Source organism: Aquila chrysaetos, chromosome 9 (genome assembly GCF_900496995.4).
Source record: "Aquila chrysaetos chrysaetos chromosome 9, bAquChr1.4, whole genome shotgun sequence".
NCBI lineage: Eukaryota > Metazoa > Chordata > Aves > Accipitriformes > Accipitridae > Aquila > Aquila chrysaetos.
In genome coordinates, this window is record NC_044012.1 from 18,428,024 (window position 1) to 18,454,403 (window position 26,380).

At 35.9% G+C, this 26,380-nt stretch overlaps 1 protein-coding gene across 8 annotated transcripts in view; it reads left to right on the plus strand.

The window, feature by feature from the left end:
• The window catches only part of FTO (FTO alpha-ketoglutarate dependent dioxygenase), a 264,962-nt gene that overhangs the window by 20,721 nt on the left and 217,861 nt on the right, over positions 1-26,380 (plus strand). The window contains exon 1 of one of the 8 annotated variants that reach the window (XM_030024322.2): positions 25,544-25,607. The exons of the other annotated variants lie outside the window; for them this stretch is intronic. The gene's annotated coding sequence lies outside the window, so the exon portion shown is untranslated. Of the gene's footprint in view, positions 1-25,543; positions 25,608-26,380 lie in introns of those variants that run through there. 8 annotated transcript variants of the gene reach the window in all.

The following is a 26,380-nucleotide window of genomic DNA, read 5'->3' on the forward strand; positions in this document are numbered from 1 at the left end:
AAAAAAAGTCAGTTCTAAGCAAAGTGATTGCAACTACTCTGTTATCTAATACGTGAATAAAATAATTTCGACTTAAGACTGGTTTGTTTGGGGTTTTTTTGAACCAAGAGCAAAATTTCCTTTTTAAAAGAAGTAAAAGTATCAGCTATTCAAGTTCTTTTTTTAAAGGGGTGTATTCTGCTAATAAAGGGTACTAGGTAGGAAAGCTTAAGCAATTTGGTTTCTTTGCCCAGTAGCAAGAAAGTTTAAATGAGATGTGTATCTTATATTAAGCATAGCTAAACTAAATTTACCAGTTTGGTAAATATGACATACAGCTCTGCTTAAATAGGAAAAATAACAGCCTGCATAGGAAGCAAAGTAAGACCTTGTCCGATGTGCTGTCCCTTCTCAATTTAGGAATTTTGACAGTTTCTACTTTTATCTCATTTTTCACTTCATACGTATACAGATTTGAGGAGCTTGCACAGCAGTTCTGATTCTTTTTTGCAGTTGTCTTAACTCTTAATTGCTTTTTTTCCACTGCTAATTCATGGTTTTAGGATTGTGTACTTCAAGATGAGAGAGAGACTGACTGCCCCACTAAAGCAGCAATTGAAGATTTCCATAGGGAAATATATCAAATTGTAGAATTCTGTTGTATGCTTGGATTGTCTAGTTGCCATTATCACTAGAGGAAGATGGTAAATAAGCAGCTTTGGGACTCCTCCTGTTTACATATAGGATTTGTCCATTTGCCTCCAGCCTTTAATTGACCTTTTGTTTTGTTTTGTTTTCTAAGAGTAAAAAAATATTTGTGTGTTATTGAAGCACAAGCTACTTTTGCTTCTGATTAATCTCTTGCATCAGAAGGTGGGCATTAAACAAATTTTGGCTAAGTGGAAATGACTTTTAAGCAGCCAGCTTCCTAGCTCTTCTTGTTCTTTATTGGCTCTTTTGGCTTAGATCAACATAGGAAGGCTTGGTTTTGTAAGCTTAAGAGGAAAATTACCTTTTTTTTTTTTTTCTTTTCTAGTTTTGGGTAATTGGGTAATATTCTGATTGTATGGAGGAGAAACTCCTTAGCCTGTTTTGTCTGACTAAGTAGGGCTTCTCTAAATTGACTCTTAAGATACTGTTTTTGAAAATATCATTGTATTACAGGTAGTAAGGATATACTTTGGTTTCATAAAAATGCTTTGGAATATTAATTAAGTACATAGAGGAACCATAATCAATAAGCACAACTGAGGTTTTTTCAGGTTTTTTTTTCAGAATAGACAGGCACGTAAACAGAAAATCTCCAGTTAATTGCATAGAGGTTATGCTGTTTGAGTCGGAGAAAATGAAGTTCAAGTTTCTGACAGCAGTATTTAAGTATGTAACATAAGAATAGCAGTTCTGATATTTTCCTTGCTGTGTTAAGACAAGTTGTAGTAGACCAACTTGTAAGGTTATAAAAGTTAGACAAGGCTGAAGAAGGGCTTGTGAGCCCTAAAGCTAGTCTGACTTTACCTAGTGATTCTGGGTGATCTTAGAAAAGACAAACCTACAGCTATTACCTTGCCTTCAACTGTCATGGCTACCATAGCCCAATGTATTTTGGGTTAGTTCCACTGCCCACCCTCCCTCCCCAGTGTACTTTGTAACAGACAAGCTGTGCCATGCAGACCAGTTAGTCTTTTTTGCTGAAGTTGCACAATTCATCTGTTGTTTAACTCCATAGATCTCAAAATAACTGACAGATGTTTGGCATATTTAGTCTTGAATTTTGAATGAATTTTTTAATTATAATTTTAACTATGTGGTAAGTGGTTTAACTGAGCGTGTACAGGAAACTGTCTGTACACTTATGCACATCTAGTGGATTCTTCTACTAAATAAAATACCTACCCAGTCTTTCTGCCATAAGAGGTATGTCTTCATGGTTGTGTATTCACAAATTTTTTAACATTACTGATACTTTGTCATTTAAACTCTGTCCATTCTGAGCTACATTGTAGTGCAGGGATTCATAATAAGCAGTGATTTACTAGACTTTTAGGACTACCAGAAGACTGCAGAGAGCTGTCTGGTATTTTGCCTCTAGTCCCAAAAAGTACCTGAAGTTTTGGTGAAGGTAAAATGTGTGCACCGCGTACACATGCTTTGCTTCCAGCCACTTGTACAATATTGTAATTTTCTTTCTTAAGAGAACATGCTACCTGTTATTTGTTTGGGGCCATCTATAATTATATTGCAAAGTAAAGTTAATTTACTTCCAGCTTTTATGTGATTGTTTTCTTAAAAATATAGAGCTTCTTAGAAGTTATGTAACATAGAACAAATGAAGACTAGCACAAAACTGGTATTTTAGCAGCATAATTTTGGTATCTTCAATGTTTTTTCTGGTTACTCTATCAGTTCTTTTCACAGGTTTTTTTTGTTGTTTTTTTTTTTTTTTTTTCCCCCGCTTACTACAGAAAAATTACATCAAATGCAGGATAACAGAACACTGTCAAACTAAGAAGGTTTTATATGGACAGCATTAGACAGGAGCAGAAAGATCCAGTGCACTAATAGGCACACTCACATGAGCTACCTAGTCCATTGACAGTTTTTTCCTTTGTTCTCCCTCTCGACCCACTTTCTGCCAGTGATTTGTGACATATTTTGTAAGAGATCAAATAAGCCCTTGGCACCTGATTGCAATGTAGTGCTTGTTTACAGTTGCATTTTTGAAGGACCTCTAGACAAGATGGAAGGTTTAAGTTAAAGTAATTAAATTTGCATCTGCTCTGTGACAGGAATTTTCTTATGTATGCATCCTGTTGAGCAACTTTTACCGTAATTGGCCATGAAGTACCAAAAGAAAGATGCAGGTAGACAAAATCATTGTTGCCTACTACTAAAATCTGTCATTGTATTTCATAAGGACTGGCTTGTACCTGGGTTTGTGCCTGGTTCTTTGAAATATGGGAATGCCTGCTTTTATTTGGGAGAGGGAAGGGAGAGATTTCCAAAGCATTGGACCTTTCTCTGGGTCTTTTCACACTGCTTGAGTGAGGCTAGATGTCTAAAATGCCCGTAGTTACATTAACCTCTTTCAGAATTACTTTTGTTTTCTGGAACATTAGTTACTATTTGTTTTGTAGTTATCTGCCTTTTTTTTTTTTTTTTTTTGGCATGTCTACCTTTGTCCTTGGGCAGATTCCTGAGCTGTTTGATAGTTGCATAGCTAGGCACTGAACGTACTTTCTTTCATCACTTGATGATTTCTTGATCATTAAAGGTAGGTCTGATGTGGGGTGTTGTAGCTGTGCTGAAGTCGCTGGCATTGTACTCCTTTTGGTTGGATTCAAATTTAACCAGATGTTATCACTTCTACTTACATCTGCAGATGTAATTATTTTACAACAGACTGTTTTTGTTTATATGCTAGTTTAGGGACAAAATGAATATTTGATTGATATTATTAATGTGAGAGTTTCTTCATATTTTTTTAAGTCTTGAAACAACCTTGGAGGAAGATAGAAGACTGGAGAAATAAGCCTTAGGAAAACTGATTGATTTGGTCATATTCAATGCAAAATTAGGAAATTAGCACTGGAAATCGAATAAAAGGTTCTTCTGATTCCAGGTCTGTTCTAACAGCATATCCTACTGGTTAGTACTTTATAGTAATAGTAGCAGTGACACTTCCCCCCCCCCCCCCCCCCAAAAAAAAAAAAGCTTTAGGAAAACTAGGCTATCACTAAAAAAATACAATGGAAAGTGTTTTTTTTTTTGGGGGGTTGTTTTGTTGTTCCCCTCTCCAGCCATCTGTTATGAGTGCATTAAATGTTTAGTTGTCTTCTCAGACATTTCAGTAGATGATTTGTAATGGGCTTTGATAAGAATTGGCTATAACTTTTAAGTGTGTAACTAGCTTACTAGTTGACCAGTAGATTAAAAACAAGCAATGAAGTTTCAGTTAGTGTCCCACAGCATTCTTCATCTTAGAGTAGCTCTTAGAGGCCCTTGGTGAGATATGAATCTCTGTTATTCTGCATACTATACACGTGGTCTCTCCCAGTTATGTGTAAAATGCTGACGTGAATAAATGTGGCATAGAATTTTTGTTCATGTTGCACAGCCCAAAATTTCTGTGGGTTTTTTTTTTTCCCCTCCTTGTTATCACTTAGTTATTTAGTTCAGATGAATAAGTACTAGGTTGCTGTTAGTTGGCAGAACTCTCAGGCAGTGTTTAAATTGACTTTATTCTAGAACTATCTGCACATGACTTATGCTCGTTAGAATTTTTTTTTTAAAGCAAACATTTTATTTGGGGAAATACTACTTTTTCTGTATCCAGTTCATCACAAATTTGTTAGTAGCCTGGTTGTTGTCAGCAAGCTTTTCTTAAGGTATAATTTTGAAGTAACTATCTGTTTTCCGGACAGTACTTACAACTATCCTTGAGTTATCAAGTTTAATTTTTTTACTGAGCTGCTGTCTAGTAATGTGTTCCCTACGAACATGAGTATCTTTTTTTCTTTTAATGTGATAAAGGTAAGTATTAATTCTTGTAAGTCAGAAAGCAACCAAGACACACTAAGTAAGTAGACTGAAGATAAGTAAGGTTCTTTTCTTCTTGTATTGTTTTGAGTGTGGACCCTGATTTGAAAGGTAAATTAAGCTGAACTTGATGAATAGCATCTTCTGTTTGCATTTTAAAAGCTAAAGACATATTTTATAGTTGCTTTGAATTTACCATGCTTAATTATCCATTCTTTGTCATATATTATGGCCAAATGCAGCTGATATGACGTAGCATAATGTACACTTGATATTGTTGAGATTCCTCTTGTCAGTGAGATTTGAAGTAACATGCTATGATGTTCACCTAATACCATTTGAAGTGGTTTTATGAGGACCAAGAATTATTTGCGTCTTGCATGACCTGTCCTTATTGCTACTTTTGAGTACAATATAGGTTAGGAGAAGTAATTATTTTCAGCCTACTGACCACAAGCGAGATTAATAGCTTTTGAAAGGGCTGTAATGAAAGGCTGACCTAACTGGCTTTTGTATTATACCTTGTTTATCCTACTCTCATCTCTATCACCTTTGGGCTACAACAAAATGTAATTTATGTTAGCAGTGCTTCATAGAAGGTGAAAGGTCATATTTTTAATGAGGGTAGCCCTGATTGGGATTCAGGTTTTAAAATGTTGTATGGTAGAATACAGTCAACAAAGTCCATGTAAACAAAGCAATTGCAGAAAGGGGCAAGAAAACCTATTATTTGGCAGGAAATAAGACTGCTTTCTTTTACTAGGCATTAGTAAAGTTCTATTAGCAGAAGTTAAATAACTAGGAAAAAGGATTTAATGAAATACTGGCATTGTGACAGTCCAGTCTAATAAACCTTTATAGTTTTGGTGGAGTGTTGGGTTCTTTGTACTGAAAAAAGTATTTTGCAGATAATCAATTTCCTCTTTCTTATTTTGATGCTGTTTGCTAAAAACAACTTTTCATATACATATGTATATATATTTCTATCCATCTTATCTTTGACTTGAGCAGGGCAGAAATGAAATGACCACCTGTGCTTGTTCCAGGGAGAAATATGCTGTACAGTGCAACTGAGCTTGTCCATATTTGGAAAGGTTAACCATAATACTCAACTGGTTTTGAGTTTTCCCTTTGACAGGAGAAGTTGCATTATGTTTGAGTACAGTTTGTGAGATTGAGCAATGGTGTCTATTAGTGGTGTGTTCACTTTAGTAAAACTGAACTTTTGAGTGGTATGCTTTGGTGATAGTCAATGCTGCTGGATTTATTTGTTGAATGATGTTAATATTAGAATTCACTGTTACTTACATAACTGTTTTTCACAGAACATGCCGGCTCCTCACAGAAGCCAAAATTTTTTGAAGTAGGTTATAACTTCAAGAGAATTCTAGTCAAAAGAAGTTTAGCAGGTGCAGGGAGAAGTTTTAGGGTGTAAGAGAGGAAGATAAAGATTTCAACTCAGAGTAGTCAAAAGCTGATTTGAAAGAAGTTCTTGGATTTGGGTTTTCAGCATTCAAATGCATACCCTGTGTGACTGCTGCTTCCCATTGAAAGCTCACTCTTGTCTTTCACTTGTGTATGTTTTTTGCAAGTGACAAATTGTTTCAGTTATGTTCCAGAAAGGAATGGGAAACACTTGAGAGATTTTGAATTTCATTACTGTTTGTGGAAACAACTTCTAACCTCGGTTTAGTCTGAAGTTTGCATAGAGAAGAATGGTGAGTTGAGCGCCTTCAGTTATTTACAGCCAAACTGCCTTTCATGGAGATAAAAATTATCAAATTCTGAGCTTTTATATGTTGGGTTTTTGCCATGTAAAAAGTTCTTTGTTAGAATAGAGAATAATTGCTAACTTTCCAATATGACAGCATGGTAACTGATGTTAGATGTAGACTGCATAACAGTAACCACCATGTGCAAAACCATAAGGCATATAGGATTCGCTTTGTGTGGGATTTCATATCAGCAGTTTGAGAGGGGAGTAGTTTAGATTATGTAAGAGCTGCAAGACTTTGGAGAGGTATTGTGCTGATGTCAGATGCTCTTCTTCCCTGATTTTGCACTATTTTCTGTGTGTCATGCTGCATCATAATTAAATATTGGATTGTGCCCCTGTATGACATGAACTTTTTATTTCGTGGTGATATGTGAACCAAAATATTGAGACCCTGTTCTAGCAGTTTGAACGTTGGGTTTCTTCTCCCCAACACTCCCCCATTCCTGCAGTCGTACTTGACTACCTTTTTAACCTAGGTCAGCCTTGCTATGCTGTCCTCCTGCAATGCCATTACATGCTGCTGTCTCCCTTCTTCCCTACCGCAGCACTCCCCTGTGTCTTTGGGCTCCTGCTGTCTCTTGGCAAGGAATAGAATCACATGTTACTTTAAAGCAACATAATGTTGGGATTCCCCTTCTTTTCTTCAGTGTCAATAGGTCTTGAACTATTAATGCAAATCTTCAAAATGATTCTTTTAAATTTACACTTGTTTTACATTATTTTATAATTAAGTTTTAGTGTTTAAAGAGAAGAAAGGAATGGAAGTTCTTCCAGTGATTAAATATTAATTTTATTCACATTTAACCTTAATTTACATTAAGGATGTTAACTGAAAGGCAGATCTTTTGAATTCAATGTTTTCATTCCCTTCTAACCTCGTTGATGAATAGCTGGATCTTGTCATATGTTCATAAAGGATGATGGTCCACTGGGATAGAAGAAATAATTGTGCTGTCTTGCACATTCTAGTATGGTCTGTTTGTGATGCTTACTGTTTCCTTAAAAAAAAAAAAATTAAAAAAAAATCCCTTTTGTCTAAACTAAAACTGAGACTTGAAACAACTTGTGTCAGAGCATTAGAGAGACCATCGTCCTTCTCATATGGCTAATTATTTTTGTTTTATTTCAACAGCAACATTCTCCTTAAAAATTACAACACTATTATATTTCAAATATTTTTTTTCTTGTTAAAGGCTTCTCTTTTGCTCTTTTGAATGAGACTTTTATAAGCTCTCCTTACTTAGGTGCTTCTGCTTAAGTCTTAAAAGATTGAACAAACAGACCAGCCTTAAGCACTCTGAAAACCCAGTCACACCTGTATTGTCCTCATTTGGTGTTTTGTATGCAGGTGAAATTAAGGCTATAGATTATGAAATATTATGCTTCATTTTATATATTTCGTATCCAGATTTCTCTTACATACAAACTGAGAGACTGTTTTGAAGAGACCTGTTTAATCCTATGCAAGCCTTTTGAGGACTCTAGCAATTTATCTTCTCTGTCTTAACAGGACTTCAGTGTTTTAGAAATCTGATTTCTAAGATATTTTATTGGAAGGTGTATTAAGTGATAAGATTGATGATAAAATCTTGTATTACACATGTGATGTATCTATTACATACAGTACTATGAATTTAGGTAAATACAGAAGTATTGTGATGCATGCAACTACAACTAGGGGTAAAACTGACCACTGATGTTTATTTTGATTTGTTTTCAGAGAATTATGTTAACTAAAATGCACTCAGTATACTTTTCATAAAATCTGTATTTCTTACCTGGGAGTTCTGGTAACATAAAATTTATTTCTATAATTTAAATTGCTTACAGAACCCTGAGTAAAAGTACAGTCTTCATATTGTATAAACTGCTATAGCCTATTCCATGCATTCAGTGCAGACACTTGCACAACTAAAATCCTAGTTTTGCATACTCTACAGTTGGGTGCTTTTGCAAATGATACAGACCTTTGTGTGCAGTGTTTAATAAATTATTGAACTTTGGAGAATCTTTGCGAAGTAGGGCCTGCATGTGACTGAGCAGTAGACATGAATAAATGTTATCCTCAAGTGTATCTAGCAGACAGTAATAGATGCTTGAGCAGACAATGTGAGCACTGAGTGAATGATGGTAATAACATTAAATATTTACATATAGCAAAAGCATCTTGACAGAAAAAAAGAGACTGTCTGTAACAAGGTGGATAAAACCTAGTGTAATATAGTGTAATATCTTTCTATAGGACAACTTTCTGTTAATAACTAGCAGCATTTCTCTGTAAGACGCATATTATAAAAGCAGTTGTTTGGGACTCACAACTACTGTATTTCAGTCTACCGATTTTATACGACACTTTAAAATCTGTGAATCTTTACTGTCATACAAGACAATTTTCAAGACTTAATCAGTATAATCTCCTGGAGCTGATATCACTCCATACTTACTATAATGTAAAAATGATTACTAAGTTCAGGAATAAGAATTAGTAATTGGATAATAATCAAATGTTTAATATCAACCAAAAGTACATTTTGACCTCTACATTACTAGAAGCTCAGAATCACTCTGCTTTACTTTACCTTAGTTTTATGTTGGATTTTCTAACATAGGAGCTGTCTTGAGAATTGTGTCCAAAAGAAAGTTGTACTGTGGCTGTACTCAAAAGAATTCATGAAAGCAAGAAGCAATATCCTTCTCCTTCCTGCCCTTTCCACTGCTGAGCAGTTTCATGGATATAAATCCATTTTATTCATGTCCAGAGTCCTTGAAGTGCATGACACTTGTTTATGTGCCCTTGTTTTGTTTTTTTGGGGAACCTGCAAATTATGATTGTAGAACAGTTGGTATTGCTTGCATGGCACTTTTTAAAATAGGTCACGCTTGACATTCCACGTAATTTTAAAAGGAAATTACGGTATCAGAAGCATAGGATAACAACTCAATTTTTATACTGAAGAATAGATGAATTTTGGTAGAGGTTCTTATGCTTCTTAATGCATTCCAAACAGCTTTCAGTTACAGGAAAGAAGTAAAACAAAGGTGACAGTAAATTGAATTTTTTTTAAATACTCTATGAAGCCTGTATTGCTATGATGAACCTGTTTGGATTTAATGATCTGTCATGTCATGTAATTAAAACAAATTAATATTGAAAATGAAGTAAAATGGAGTACTATCAAGCCACTTTTTCATATATTCATTTTCTTGTAATAGCAAAAGAGAACATAGACCACAATTTTAGAATTTGTTGCTTTAAGTCATCACTGAGATTGTTGTTTTGTTTTAATATTTTTGTGACAAAGATAATTCCTTGGAAGTGGATACTGGAAACTTTGTTTTACTTTTTTGCTTAGAATTCTTTCCCTGCTTACTGCTTTTGTTGGAAAGATGCTTAGCAATTGGTTTCTTACAGGTGGCTTCAGCATGGGTAGCCATTCAATGTTCGTAAGTAATCAGCATCCCTGAGAATATGAATTATTATGAATGTGGAATATCTAAGGCATATGACCAGTTGAGCATTGGTCAGTCAAGTGTTTTTTGAGGTATAAGGGCAAATACATTTTTCCAGCTTTTAAGGAAAGAATCTCAGTCCTTTGGAGGAAAGGGTTGCTATACTGCAAGGCGGAAAAATGTTATATTCCTGCAAATAAGTGAATTACATGTTTTATAAAAGGAATGTGACAGAAATGTAATGTGACATGTTCTCTTCTTGGATGAGTTTTCTTTGAAGTAAAAAGTTTTGCAGGTGATAGCTGTTCTGAGAAGCATTCCTTTGTGGCTGTAAAATTGATGTGGACTACAGAGCTAGAATGTTGATAACTTGATGCTAGTGGATGTGAGCATAGATGTTTTGAATGGGGACTGAAGAGAAGCCCAGGTGGGCTCATTCCACTGTCTAAAACTTGCCCCATATTCCTTGTTTGCTTTTTGGATGTCAAGAATTGGAAATTATGCAGCATTTAACTTTAAGATTTCATCTGGAATCTAGTAGAGTAGCATACCCCTGGCTTTCAGAGGGCTGCGCATCTCGGGATCCTTAAGAAAAGTTACATGTAGATCTTCTACTCCAAAATAGGTATTTCTCAAGGCAAGTAGTAGTTGGGAATGGTTTTGGATGAAAGCGTCTAACATGACCAGGAGTTACTCTAGTTTAAATCCTTTTTCTTTCTCACACAACTCTGGTAGATAAAATGAAGTATTCTTGTAAAAGCAATAAAATATGACAGATTCTTATAAAGCTTGGATAATAATAATATAATTCAGCGATCATCAAACTTTGGACATTTCCCCACCCCCCACCCCCCGCTATGGTATACAGGGAGTTACAGTTGTTTTTTGCTGTTAATACTGCCTTCTTTCTCTTGTGGACTTTACAGTTCCTTAACTGTTATACCATTGTTCATTGCATTGTATCAGCACATCTTTCCTCCAGTCTCCTCATTTAAGCTCTCCAAGATGTGATACCACTGAAAGTACTCCAAGAAGTACAAGTACATTCTTTGAAGCTGGAAGTGTAATTTGAGAAGCCATGAGTAGAATTCTATATGACATGTAAGGAACAAGATTATCGTCCTGTTTTATTTGTTATTTAAAGTAGGGACAATATTGATTCTTGTGGCAGCAGTTTAGATCCTAAGGCAGGGTATAGATTAAAACATCTAAAGTATATTTGCAGTAGAGGTTTCCAAACTTAGTTACAATGTGCTGCCCACTCACTGAGTGAAGCTTTTCCCAGCTGGATTTCTAAGGGCTTTTTAGTCCTGCAGTATCTAGGCACTTTACATCATAACTATTTGCCTAATAGAATAGAAGGTTTCATTCACATGGCTGTGTTCTCTTAATCTAACCATCAAGGTGAGAATTTTAACTTGAGAATCTTCTTTCATTGCACATCATTTCAGTGGTTTTTTTTGATGAAGGTACATAAATGAAGATGATTCTTTGTTCATCATATAATCTTCAAGGTCCAGACCTGTAATAGTCAGGACCTGAGCACATGCAAAACCTTGCTAAAATCTTGTATTTTGATTTCACTGAGTTTGGGGTAGGGAAATTACATTAGACAAACTCCTTCTGCAAGTGTAGTTGTATAATGTTTTCATGAGCAATGTTTTAAAAGCCATTATTCCTCATCAACATTCTTCACCCTCACACTTCTTGCTGCTTCAGAATTTGGAGAAATTATTTTTAAAGTAATCTCTAAGCATCTTTCTTTAAATTTAGTGATAGAGGTTATATTTCAATCGGAACAGGCATTTAGTGTCCTCCTATAATAGTAAGTCTGCCTTGTGGGGATTTTAGATTTTTTTTCAGATTTTGTTTTCTTGTTCTGTAGTATGCAGTTCAAAAATGTACCCTAAAATATATTAGTTTCATTTAGCTTAATGAAGCTAAGAACACGAAATATAGAGTCATGAGGCGCTTGAAGTGGCAATTTAATAGGAAGCAGCTTTGTTGAGGGTGGTTTTCTACTGAAATTAGTACTATAAAGTATTAATATGTTGCTATCCATTTCATGATGATAGATATGGAGTTCAGATGCAGAATTTGTATTTTATTCATTTGTATGTAAAGTGTCCATAAATAAATGGTGTCCATGTGCTAAATGACTAGTGAACATAAAGTCTTATACTTGCATTTTCCTGTAAAAATCTTGTGGAATAAGAATGCAGAGACTAATGTCAGGGATTATATTAGCATCTTTTTTTTCAATTTATGCTTTTAACTTGATCTAAGCATGTAAATTTATCATTTTAATTTTTTTTGCACTGGTAGACAATTGTGCCAGTACTCAGTACATACATTAATTTATATTCAGCATAAAATATATTTCAGCCTTTTCACATCTTTTCTTGGGCGAGGTTGCACTGCAAAGTTTAGTTAGTTTGCATCAACCTAAACGTTCAACTGCAGTACTAATCGGTAGAAGCGCAACAAGATAATGGAGATGTGAAATAGCTGTAATCTCCATTGTAGTGATAATAAACATGGTGGTGGAAGCATACAGTGTCAAAATGCAAACAAGGAATGAATGTGCAAAGTTTACAGTCTCCAAAACACTTTAACCTGTGAAAGCACTCCAGATAAAAACAATAATAATAAATAAAGTGCATTCAAACATGGGAAAAAAAAATTTTGAAAATTAAGTTGATGAAATATTCTCCTAAAATAATTTTGTAAAATATCCAAGCTATCTAAACCTTCCTGTGCATAGTGTAGGCTTTAAAATATACTGGGTTTTGTCCTTTCCTGCAAGGTTTTTCTCTCTTTTTTTGGTTTTGGTTTGGGTTTTGGGGTTTGGTGTTTTTTTTTTGGTTTTTTTTTTTTTTTTGACTGCAAGAGCAGCCCCTAATAGAAATGTATGTAATGCTTCATCAGCTATTGAAGGAAGCCTATATTTTAGTTATAAAGAAAGGGGAGGAGTTTCTCATCATGACCTTTTTTGTCTGTCTTTTCTTGGCGAAGAGTGAGGCTTCTCTTTGGTACTGTGCGAACTCCACACTTGAGCTGAATTAGCTTTTGAACTTTTCATGTACTATAAATCTTAAGAGACAATAAAGTTAAAGTGCACGTCACTAGGTGGCACTGAAACATCGTTGTATGCCAAGTACAGTCTTGAGCTCTTCATCTGTGCTACTAGAGCTGCCTGGATTTGTAAGTGTCAGGGAAATTGTTTTATTGTTAAAGGGCATAGTGTAATATATTCATCTCCATCCAAAGCAGCCATTTAATGCCCTGAAACATGCCCTCTCACAGCTCTGGCCTGTTGACTATGCTTATTTGGTGTAATAATTAGCAGAATTTCTCACTAACAGCAGTACTTACTAACACCTCACATTTTCCTCTGTGTTTTTGTACGTGATGGATTGCGCATTCTATGAATAAAGTTAAGCGGGTCACAGCCTAAGCCCTGTACAACACAGCTATTTTCTGCACAATAGTTTTGAATAGATATATATTAACTCCTTTTTAATCCCTGTGGTGTGTAATGCAAACAAATTTGAGTCTTTTTGTAATAGGCTATTGAAAACTTGTAAGCACAGAACAGTTAACTTGTCAACTTAAAGAACAAAAGAAATTGAACGAGGAGCTACAGAAATTAGAGTACACTGTCTTTTAACAATGGCATGCTTTAGAAGCCTGTTGTAATGCTTTATGAAGTTTGGTACAGATCGCTGTACTTTGTTCTAGGGGAACAATTCTCATATGCGTGTTAAAGGTGATCTTTCTCCTGTCATGATGTTCAGTTACTCTGCCTAGTTTGAAAATGCAGGTGGGCAGCCCGAGTTAAACATCTTACTTTTTTTGCACTTTACTAGCTGGGAGTGAGTGAATATGTTGAAAATTGTTCTGATGGAAATAAAAAGAAAAGGTCCTTGAATAAATGCTGTGGTAGGGATCCCTGTCATGGTTCTTTCCAAATGCAGTGGCAAGGACAGATAGAGTTAAGGGTTCCCAAAATTATTACGTAAAGGTAGTCTTTTTTAGGTCAACTCCCTAAGTGAAAATCTAACGAAATTCCTATATAATGAGTTAATTCAAGTAGCAGTGATTTGAGACATTTGTCATATGGAAGGTCAGCTCTGCATGGAGACCATCAAACCTTTGTCACTTCTAGTTTAGAAGGGAATTGCAGCATATGTAGCGTTAAGTGTTGGTCATAAGCTCTTGCAGTTGTCTGATACTACTGAATTTTAAAATCCTCCCTTCCAATTTTTTTTTTTTTAAATCCTGTATTGTTCATTCTTTTTTCATCCAGCCCTTCTTGAATTCTAGTTACCGCTGAAGCAACTCCATTGTAGAAGGGGAAGTAATACAGCATGTTAAGCCAGCAAATAAGAACAAAGGTGGCTCTAGCAGCTTTCTCTTAATGTCAGTTCCTTGCCCTCAGCCTCCCTTATTAATGCATCTGAGCTGCTGTCACTCAGATGGTTTTAACACAGACATGCATACTATGTGTCAAAAAGAGTGGCCTAGATTTTTGAATTTCAGGTTGAGAGTACCCCAACATAAAAAACCACTGTATCAAATTATAAAATGGTTGACTCCAGTCCTTGTAGACACTCTGAAGGAAATGAAATTTATTTATTCTTGTCTTTGACATATCCTCGAAGCAATCAAGAGAGTTTAGAATTTTAAGTTGTCCACAATATTTCCATTTGGACAGACTTGCCTGCATGCCTTTAATTTTATCATAGTTCAGAACAATCCTTTTCTTTGTCAAGTTGTACTTCCATATTAGGATTTTTTTGTGTGTGTGCATATCTCTTTTTATAAAGGGTTTTTACCTCTCCTCACCGTTCCTGTTCCTGCCCTTGTAGTAATTTACCTGTGGGCTTTTTGATGATGTTCTTATATAACATAGACAAATATTTACTTAAAAAGACAGTCAGAGACTATTTGGTGCTTTTTCTTTATTGGGTCACTTCGTGGATTCAATTTTGAATGTTACCATGCAGTTGATTAAACATGTCTGTATTTTCCTATCAGCCTGGTACAGCTCTAGTATGTGTTACGGATCAGTATGGCTGCCTCTCTTCTTCCTTTGTTTAGACAACGAATCCAAACCATTCTAGAATGAGTTAGAACTCTTTGTAGGAATTGTTTGTTTGATAAATTTGGCAGTAAGAATATGCAGTAGTATAAGTCTAGGGGTTTTTTTTTTTTTTCAGCAGAAGGGAGCAAATAGGACAAAGGAGAGTTGCATTCAAATCTGGAATGGTCCTCTCTCTGCCAGCCTCTCTCTTTTTCACCTTTAGAAATCCAGCCTGTATTTGAGAATAGCATGGAGAAGGGAAGAGATGATTTTTACAAAGACTTGTCACTACTGTGCTACTTCACATTCACAAAGGACAGATAGTGATAGCAGCAGGACTATCTAGACTCTTAGACCAGTTAGGAATATAAGTGCATGGGGAGAAAGGACAGACAAGTTTCCCTGAAGAAATGTACACAGAAGACATAAGAAATAATTTTTGTGCATATCCATTTTAGTTGAGTGGTGCTGCTCTGCAAAATTACACCTGACCATTGCAAGTGAGGGAAAAAGTTAAGAAGAAATAAGGTCTGTATATGGGAGTAACAAAAATGAAAACTGGAAATTCAGTATTAGCCTTTGCAAGAGTTAGGATTGTTTTATTACAACAGAATTAATTGAAAAAGTAACAGTTCTTAAGTTTGCTCAAGAAATGTTTTAAGCAAAATGTTGTTTTGCATTAGGAAACTTGCCTTGCTTTGGCACAAAGGAAATGGCTTAAAAGATCTGCTTCTTCCATAGCAGATCAGTGCTCTCTTGTATTTCGCCTCTTAGTATACCCTAAGCTAAGTCTTTAAATTACACAAAGTCAGTTTAAGAATAAAATGTGAGTGAAAGAAAATTGAGTAGTCCTTCCTTTAGCTGTGGTTCTTTAGCCTTATGATAGTACTGTAAATGTTCCAAGTACTATGAAATACAGATCCCGACAAACTCTTGTCTAAGTTTATATGAGTTGTGAGGCAGAAGAGAATTTCTAACACCAGCTTTAGGACTTCAGTAAAATACATTCTTACAGAAGTAGACCAGGGTCTTCTGATTCACTGACCACTGGTGACTGGCAAAGTGATGAATCAAAACCAAACCGAGGAGTGAGATGCATCAGATTTTCAGTCAGTGTGGCTCTACTGCCTCCAGTTTATTTGGTTAGGCTGTATGTGCAGAACTTCTTAAGCAAGTAGGGTTTATTCATTGTAGTCTGCTGGTCTAAACAATTTGGGAACCACTGAACTAAAATGTATCATTTAAAAAAAACATCCAAACTTGATATAAAAAAGAATTCCCAGGAAGGAGAATTCATCTTGCACAGTGGTGATCTGTTCCAATGGTTAATTATCCTTTCTTTAAATTGTGCTCCCTGTTTCTGGTCTGAACTTGCCTAACCTTCTTTCAGACCCTGAATTTTGCTAATCGTTGTCTGCCAACTTAAATGTTAAATGTTAGCTTTCTGTTCCCCGTGTGGCTTATTCGAGAGGCTATGAACAAAACAAAGCCTTCAAACGAAACAAAATTATAACTGAGTTTGAATTCTTCAGTACATTTGCATTGTTCGCTATGAGGTTTTTTTCTTTAAATAGTTTTGTTACAAACACCCCCCCTTTCTTTCAGCAAACCCCATATAGCAATATCCTTCTTGAACTTATATGCCAAATTTCAACAGTGTTTCATTAACAGTTGTCTTATTATGAAGTTGAGGCAACAACTGCAGTTTATAGGTTTTTCTAAGTGAGTGTTATCATCATTTGACTGATGGTGTAGTTTATGCAAAATTAGGAAATTATTATGTTTTAAATACAAAACAATGCCTGTGCATTTATTACACAGGTTACTCTTATAAATATATTTAAAATGTTACAAATTGCATTTTTTGGCACTTGAATACTCTTGTACAAATATTGATACATATGTTAAATTTATGTACATAATGTGATCTGTAATTTTTATGCCCTTGAAAATAATTCGTAAAAAATGATGCAACTGTATTAACATCGTACTCCTGTGTACCTTCAAAAATAACATCTCAATGGTTGTGCTGTTTTGGAAATATGTTGACAATTTGTATGACACCAAATTTGTTGTAACCACGATAACAAATCACTGATGGTTGCCTTTAAATTGTTTTGGGGAGAGGAGGGGGAATTGCACAAAGCTTCTGCTCAAAGGCTCCTCTAGTGTGAGAAATGTTTGAAGGAAAATCTGTGTTTATCATGTCCTTGAAAAGGACAAATCACAAAGATTGAAGAGCAGAGGCAGGAAGCATGGTGCTGCTTCTGCAGCTGAACCCCAGGGGACCTAGCATACCCCTTCCTCTGTGTTCTGTCTGCAGTGATTTTGTTAATTGTGGCATATACTCTCAAGAATTATCTTGTAAATACCTCCTTTAAAATATATCATCTCTGTATCTGGTGAAATGTGACTAACACAAAAGAAAAGTGTTCCTGGAATACATTTCCTTTTATCTTTAAGGCTTTCAACTATCTTCCTGTCTTTCCATTCCAGAGTGAAGAATACAGTTAAATAATCAAATATAATACCTTGGAAGGCTGTAAAGGTCTTCAAATTTCACAAAGTTTGTAAGTGCTTTTATACTTTCATAGTGCTTATTGTGCTAATAAAATCTCTGGAAAATAATTTAGTTCTGTAAAAAATATCAAGAGTCAACAATTTTGTAACAGCCTACGAGGATGTTCAAATACTATGTAATGGGCATGACAATTACAGTATGTGAAATTTAATGCTCTAGCTCCTTATTGATCTTCCTTGTAAGCGACTGCATGGCACAAGCATTTGCACTTAGCACCTGCTCTTTCTACATTAACACTATCTTCAGCAGTGTTATCAAGGGGACTTTGGAAACCACAGTTGATACTAAATTTAAGTATTTAAGGAAATATCTGTATTTTTTTCAAGTATCCGTTTTCTTTTCACTTTACTTTTGACTGCTGCTTCTTCTGAGTGATGCTTCACCACTTAAAATCCCCCCCTCCCCTTTTTTTAAGTATCCTTATTACACATTGGATACTTCTACCATTACCTATCAAAAATATATAGAGACCAGAAATCCTGCAAGGCTCATTATTTTCTGGAAGTGATGAAAAGCTGCAAGAAAATTAATCGCATCTTTGATCTTGCTGGTGGTTCTGAAAAAACCTGTATTAGTGTGACCTGCTCGTGTGTGTGTGTGAAAATTCTTTGTCTGTCTACATCTACAGAAGTTACAAGCCTGTTGCAAAGGTTCTGAATCAGTATCTCAAGCTGTGTCAGCCCTTGGTTCTCATTCTGGAGGTCCTTGGTTAATTCTCTGGTTGTTGGTCAGCATGTTTGCTCTTGTTTTGCTACACGAATTAGGTATTATACCCCAGTGAAGGTTGTACAATTCCGCATTGTAGATATGCAGTGCTTCCCAAAATGTTGTGGTGATTCTTAATGTTTCTTTCTGTTTCCTTGGGCCATTCAAGGAGAAACAGCACCACGTCACTACGTCATGATTTAACCCCAGCCGGCAGCTAAGCACCACACAGCTGCTCACTCACTTTCCCCCGGTGGGATGGGGGAGAGAATCAGAAGGGTAGAAGTGAGAAAACTCATGGGTTGAGATAGACAGTTTAATAGGTAAAGCAAAAGCTGTGCATGCAAGCAAAGCAAAACAAGGAATTCATTCACTGCTTCCCATCAGCAGGCAGGTGTTCAGCCATCTCCAGGAAAGCAGGGCTCCATCACATGTAACAGTGACTTTGGACAACAAACGCTGTAACTCCGAACATCCCCTCTTCCTTCTTCTCCCAGCTTTATATGCTGTCCTATGGTCTTGAATATCCTTTTGGTCAGTTGGGGTCAGCTGTCCCAGCTGTGTCCCCTCCCAGCTTCTTGCACACGCCCAGCCTACTTGCTGGTGGGGTGGCATGAGGAGCAGAAAAGGCCCTGACTCTATGTACGCACTGCTCAGCAGTAACGAAAACATCCCTGTATTATCAACACTTTTCAGCACAAATCCAACACATAGCTACTATGAAGAAAACTATCTCTATCTCAGCTAAAACAAGCATGCAATATATTTCCTGTTCATAAGCACAGTATGCTGCTCCTAAGGCTACACCGCTCTAACACCCTAAATTCTGGTAATAGACTTCAGTAAAAGTAAGGCACCACCAATAACTTTGTAGTGTCATTAAAACATGAGAGGTCTACAGACAGCAATGCCAAATGTATCCTTGTTTCAGCATTAATCCTTGTTATAATCTATGGTTTTATTTTATCTGTTTTTAATCTTTATTTAATCTTTTCACTGTTAAAGGATTGGTGCTTAGTATTTCACTATTGGTCAAACCCACATGGTTTCTTGGGACTGGGTGTACAGGGGTATTTTTGCTACATCATGCAGAATCAATTATTGGTGACAGTCACTAAGGTTTCTGTCTGCTCATTCTTTGGAGGTGAGCTGGTTAAGAACTGCTTGATTAAGAAACGTATTTTCTCAGCAACTCTTGGCTATTTCTCAGTGAAACTATGCAAAGAATGGCATGCAGAAGTGGCCCGGTGTCCTTATCTATTCCTTGTGATTCACGAACATGTTGATCTAAAAGTATCCACTGTTTTGAACGTTTTCTTAGGTGCATGCGTGGTCTTGTTTCCATATGTTTAAGAAGCAAACTGAAGAACCGGAGATCTGATTGAAACTTGATCATTACTTTCAAACAAAATTTGAATGTTCTTACTTCTTACCTAGTACAGCTGATCCATTTACCAACTGGTACCTGCTGGAAAAGAATGCACAAATGATGGAACAATGTTTATTGACAGGTATACTGAGGAGGCTTAGGGGCATTTTGTCAGCAAAAAGTGGCTGTGTTTGAACAATTTATCATTTCAATTTTTTATTATGATTACTTAAAGTGCTAATCCATGTGTGACAAATTTACACTCAGTTGGGTAAGAAAATTGCCAGTTCTGTTCCATTAACAGCCACTGGCCAAAGGAACAATGTTCCTGTAGGTTAAAACAACAATTAAGGAGCCCTTAACATGTCAGGGTGGGGAGAGAGGGGATACTGGTAGCAAAGATGTTTTTCACACATTGCTAAGCTGCTTCAATGCATATATTAACTCTTAGTTCAGTTACATCAGTCAAGTACGTTGTGCATATGCATGACTGGTCCGCGTGTGTGTGTGAACCAAAATCTGGGGCTGCTGATTTATGAGAAAGGGTAAGAGAGGTTGAAATTAGTAAGCAAAGCCAAACAGTACCTTTGCAGGAAAGAATATCAAACAGTCTTTTAGACAGCTGCTCAGTTACAGATACTGGTGTTAGACCTGAGGTCTTTGCATTACAGCAGATTGTTCATTATTGTGGTGGGTTGACCCTGGCTGGAGGCCAGGTGCCCACCAAAGCTTCTTTATCACTCCCCCTCCTCAACTGGACAGGGAAGAGAAAATATAACAAAAGGCTTGCGGGTCGATATAAGGACCGTTTAATAAAGCAAAAGCAAAGGTTGTGCACAAAAGCAAAGGAAGACAAAAGATTTTATTCTCTACTTCCCAGCAGCAGGCAATGTCTGGCCACTTCCTGGGAAGTAGGGCTTTAGCACTCATAGCAGTTGGTCTGGAACACAAATGTAAATAAAGAATGCTCGCCCTTCCACCTCCCTTTACTTAGCTTTTATATCTGAGCTGATGTCATGTGGTATGGAATATCCGTTTGGTCAGTTTGGGTCAGCTGTCCTGGCTACGTCCCCTCCCAAGGTCTTGCTCAGCCCCAGCCTGCCGGTGAGGGGCACGTAGAAATGTTGGAGAGACAGCCTTGATGCTGTGCAAGCACTGCTCAGCAGTAGCCAACACACTGGTGTGTTATCAGCACCTTTCTAGCTACCAATACAGAGCACAGCACTACGAGGGCTGCTATGGGGAGAATTGACGTCATCTCAGCCAGACCCAATACAGTTATATCATTTTTTTTTCCATGACCAGATCACTTGAACTGCATTCTACTACTTCTGTAACTGGACTGGTTTGTTCAGTGGGAGAGCAAGATGCACAACAGTCATATTAAATAACCTGCATGCTTTATTGTAGTATAGTTAGGAAATGGATTTATGGGCTATTAAATATTGTTAGAGAGTCATAGATAATCTTAATATGAGTTTATATAGAATAATAATAATAATGATAATGCAAGTTTTTGTCCTTAATATGAAAATGTTTTTGGCATGTAGTATTGGGGGTGGGGGGGAGCTGTAGTATGTGAAGTGTGGTACAGTATGGTCATATGTCTTGCCAGTATTTTTGACAGGCTGGATTATAGAGAGAATGTAGTACGGACAAAGCTTTTGGTAAGACTTGAGTGTAATGAAGGGTAACCTGGAAATGTAACTTTTTCATGTGAGTAGATGGTGCTGCAAAATTGGCCAGTCCCTTAAGATCTTTTAATAATGAGTAGAGTTTACAGAAATAATTTGAAGAAAAAAAATTCTGAAATTAATATATGTGATAATGGAGGCAAAAAAGCTGTAATAGTGCATTTAGAATGTATTTTTCATTACTCTAGGATCATTTCTGACATAGCTGGTTTTAGTGAGCCACTTGAATGATCTTGATTGCTATGAAGTTTTAATAGCTAACACTTAGAAAGCATTGTAGTTTAAACAAATGTCAACTTCAAAATCACATTTCTTCCTTACGAAACTATCCCGAATTTGGTGTGTCTCTTACTTTAAAAAAATTTTATTTTTTAAAAACATGTGAGAGAATGTTAGGAGGTAAGGTTGTGGAAGTTCCTGTAAAATGGTGGCTTTTTTTATAATGGACTCTTAGTATTGTGTCACAATATTTTTACTATATAAAGTATTTAATCTTCCGCCTTTATAAAGCCATTGAGCTCTCGCTTCAGAGCACTAGGCCTTTTCTTCATGCATGACTTGAAAGAAATCCACATTTTATTATAGTTGACTAAAAACAAAAAGAAAGAAAGAGAAACATGGGCCCTAATGTACATTCTTACATGGGGAAAAAGCTAATAGAGAGGAGGGATTTTTGGAAAACCAAAGGTTTGCATCTGAACTTGTGATTCAGATCTTTCTTTCATGACTATGTTGATTCTCAGTGCCTTGCTAAACCTGATAACCTTTTGGAAAACAAAAGACTATTGGGAAAAACAGTGTTGGAGGTGGATGTGATACCTTCTTATGCTTTGAATAGAGGCTCTTTTTTTAGGAGCTGCCCCAGAAATTTCTGCAAACACATTGGATTGCATTGAAAACAAAGAAACTTAAATGGTTTACTAGTTCTGGTCCTGAGTCAGTATTCTCAAAAGTGTAAAAACTGCAGCAGGCAATTAGCAAAACTTCTTAGGATGAAAAAATTGGCCAATGTTTTAAGAACTTCTAATGAAAGGAGTTAAGGCAGAAGGGCTTTTGTAGGCTGTGAGTGGAGATGATGTTTCAAAGCTACCAGGCCTTCCTTTTGCACTCACTTCTAGCAGTATATTGTTCCCTCCTTTAGCTTCAGTAAGATTATTTGTCAGATCTAGACATGAGATAGATAAAATTCAGCCTGAATAAAATGTCCAGCTTTCTTTTACCTCTCTTTGCTGTAAGATTGCTGGGGGTGGAGGGGAGTAAAAATGAGGAGCATTTTCAGTCTTTATAAATAAAAAAAACCCAAACATCATTGACCTGATGAAATTAAGGCAACGTTAGGTGGGACTTGAGGTCACTGTAACATGAGTCAGGCAGTGAATCAGAAAATTCAATTATTTTGCAAGGAAGAGTGTGTATGAGTATGTAGAATTGTTTTGCTTGTTGTACAGTTTTCTCTGCATTAGGCAAGCACCAGCTTGCCTGAAAAGTAGATCAAAGAGTCCAGCCAGTTCTCAGCCATCTGCAGAGTATTAAAAATGGTTGTTCTCTAGTGTGATGTGTATATGAAATATTTGTAAATAATAAATATCTAAGAATTGTTAAAATAGGAAGTTAAATGTAACAGTGAGATATTCGGGTTTTGTTTGAATTGTCTTCTTTCATGTAACTTTTCCATAGCATGATTCGTCTTTTGCTTCATTCTGCATAATGCTAATTGTAAGGTGAGAGTAAGTAATCAATGGCTGAAAAAAGGTTGCTTGTATCCCCTCAGAGGTTGCAAATGTGCCTGTTAGAAATTTCAAAATACTGTCTTTTCTGAAAAAAATCTTTTTTAGGGAATTAGGAGGTGGGCTTTTCCACAATAGTGAGTAACAGTCATGTTTTTTGGCAGTCTACTAGTTTGAATAAAGTGTATATTTTAACTGCTCATCTTGTTGTGTAACTAAAACCTAACTTCCTTAAATGTTGCATAGGCACTGTTGTATCTGTCCATGTCTTGGACCTGTGTGACTGACTTTTTACACCAGTATGGGATGCTGCTCCAGGTCCAGAGAGATTACTTGGTGTAGTGAAGCTGACATTTTCCCCAAATTCAGATGAAATGCAGGGCAGCAAACAGGGTTATCTTTTTAGAGGTGAATACTACTTGCATTGACTTATGTCTCCCTTGTGTTAACAAATGCAGTTTCTTCAGGAAATTCTACAGTGTGCTTTATGCTGCATACTGGGGGAAAAACCCCAGACTTTTGTTTCTTAATGTTTTCAGTGTTTTTATGTGTTAGAAATTGTTGTGACACTGCAGCTTTAAATTTATTGTTAGAACTAATTTCAATATTTCAATGTGATTTCAATAAAATTAGTTTTTATAATACATTGTTTCAGCCAAGACAATGATCTGTAAGTGGGAAAATTACTATTGTCTTCTGACTTGTTTGATGATGAAACTAAGGGGAATTCTATGTTTGAAACATGTAAGGCCTTCACAAGCCTTTGTAGCCTAGATATTGAACTTTGGTCTTACAATTAAGAGAGAAATGAAACCTTTTGAGAATGGTATTGACACCCTGCAGGGAGATATGTTAGCTGCAAAAATTTTTACACTGTCATGCTTCTTGGCCAGAAAATGTCATTAAGTCCCATCTTTCCCTTATATCACTTAATTTGAAAACAACAAACCACATGTGTGTAACCTAACTGCATTTTGATCTGTGATTTTGATGTGTATTAGCTGTGTTTCTATTACTTCTTCTGATCTGTAACATACAATACATTACTGCTGTTGCCATGAAGAAACTTAGAAAAAATAAATAAAAATGTTACGTATAGTGATTGAGAGATTCTAATTTTTGCTATTCCACTTGCTGAATTTTACAACCAACCTTCTCATTAATAAACCCATTTATTACTAATACATGAGTGGAGATTGTTAATGTCTGCAGGAAGTTCATTGCACACTCTAAAATTGGGCATTAGTGCTTCTGGTATTTATTCCAGAGTCAAATAAAATAGATCTATTAACACTCACAGCAGCCTACAAAATAAGATATTTGCAGAGATTTTCTCCTTTCTGAAGGCCCAAGTACCACACTTAACAAGGTTTCTTGAGCAGTGCACAGTGCATGATGATGTTATAGGGATGGTGCACATAAGATTGTCTTTCTTGTATTGGCATCACTAATGTATATAGAAAAATCACATTGGTTTTTAAAGTGTAAGAAACCTAATACTGGTACCTAAATAAACTGTTACACCGTTAATAATTTTTAAAATGTGAAAATCAAATTTAGAAAAATGCTTTTTAAGATGCCTGATACCTTCAAGTAAAGGCAATTTTTTTTTATTATTTATTTAAGTGTTTGTATGTTAGAAGAGCCTATAAGCAATGTTTATGTAACAGTGCTTAGACTAATACATCAGCCAGCTGGTATAGCCAGATAGTCAGTTTTTGTCTTTTTTTACTTTTTGGAGGTATTTGTGAGTAGCTTGATGTTTTTGACATCTGTGTGACAGCTTCTTGCATAAGAGATGAGCAGCATGTTATACCACCCAGCTGTGTGTATTAGTCTGTACATCAAGCTGAAGAGCGGCACTTAGCCAGATCTGACAATCAAATGTGAACTAGTACTACCTATACACAAGAGTGCATTTTAATGTTGTGTGCTTTTTGCCAAGAGGCTGGTACTTGACAAAGAAATTGTCAGAATCTCTCTTCTTCGCCCCTCTTTTTTTTTTTTTTTTTTTTTTCCCCCACAGATGTGAGTCCATGTTGAAATATATATTTTTTTTCCAGTTTAATATGGTTTATCTTGCAGATAACAAAGCCAATCTAATGTTGTCAGTAATTTCATGTAATAAAATTGTAGCAAGCTTTTTGTAATAGAGAAGTGTTATTGGCTTAGAATATGCAGCAAATTAGTGTGTCATTTTCTGCCAACTTAATCTGAAGTTACATTATGCTCGGTTTCACCAATGACTTTATGTCAACGTACCAACAACCTGTCCCCAAAGAAAACTAGGGACCTAGAGAAATTACATTGCTAGTTCATAAATTTCAGTGCTGCTCTTCTCAGTCTAGCTAAGAGTCGGTGATCAGCAGATTGTGAGTGCAGAGGTGAGTGAGAGCTACCTGCTCTTATTTTAGTTTGACTGATCTGTTAGACCTAAACCTTAAAGTCTTCTACACTTCCTCATGATTTTAAGCCTCTGTCATCTTCCTTGATGCTTAAATTTGAATAAATGAAATTCACTGTCATAGAATAAAATACATAGTAACGCTCTTCATAGTTGAGCTTTCCTTTTTTATGTATTTGCTGTAAGTCAGGAGTTAGTTACTACATGTAATATTTCTTTCTTCCTTCCTTAAATGGGATTGCCAGAATAGGGAGGATCTATTTTGACCTGTATATGCGACCCAAAAAGATTATGAAAAGGTGAATTTACAAGAAAGAAAAAAAAAAAAAAAAGAAATTTTTTTTAACAATGAATTCTTTTGTCTGTGGAATAGTCAATTTGCAGTGACATCTAGGTGATGAAACGTGTAGTTGTTCCCATATAACTTGGTTTTATGAAAGTGTTAGTGATACCCTTTTTTAACTTATTCAATGTTTTCCTTTTGTATTACACCCTTATCATTCTTTTGAAAGCTGTATTCCATTTCCATCTGGTCTTGCTCTTGCAACATAAAAGTGTTGAGCGAGCTGCAACTTCAATTATTTCTTGTGACACTGTTTATGTAGTTGAAAATACTGCAATAAAATAAGAATTTGGATCCTGTTATCTGAAATATTTAAGCATTATGGCAGATATAGTTTTATGAACTTTGAGTTGCATTTTTATTAGTAAATACTTGTCAATGATCAAAGCTTGCAAAGAAACCATCCTTGCAAGCTAAAAGAAAGAAGAAATAAAGGAAACAGTGTAATAATTTTCTAGGCCAATACTTCCACTGTAACAATTTTTACACTGTTGTTAATCTGTACTTACATCATGTTGAGTTAGTGTTGAGTTAGACTGTGGATAGATGAATGTGCATGGACTTGTCATGGATTGGGATTGTTTGATTCCAAAAATCTGATGGCATGTTTCAAGCATCTCTTGCACTTTCCAAATCTTTAGCTGCACAATTAATTTTATAATGCATACAAAAATTCTATTTTTTTTAATAAAAACCTTGAAAATGCAGTTTGGGGAGAATCAGGCTATT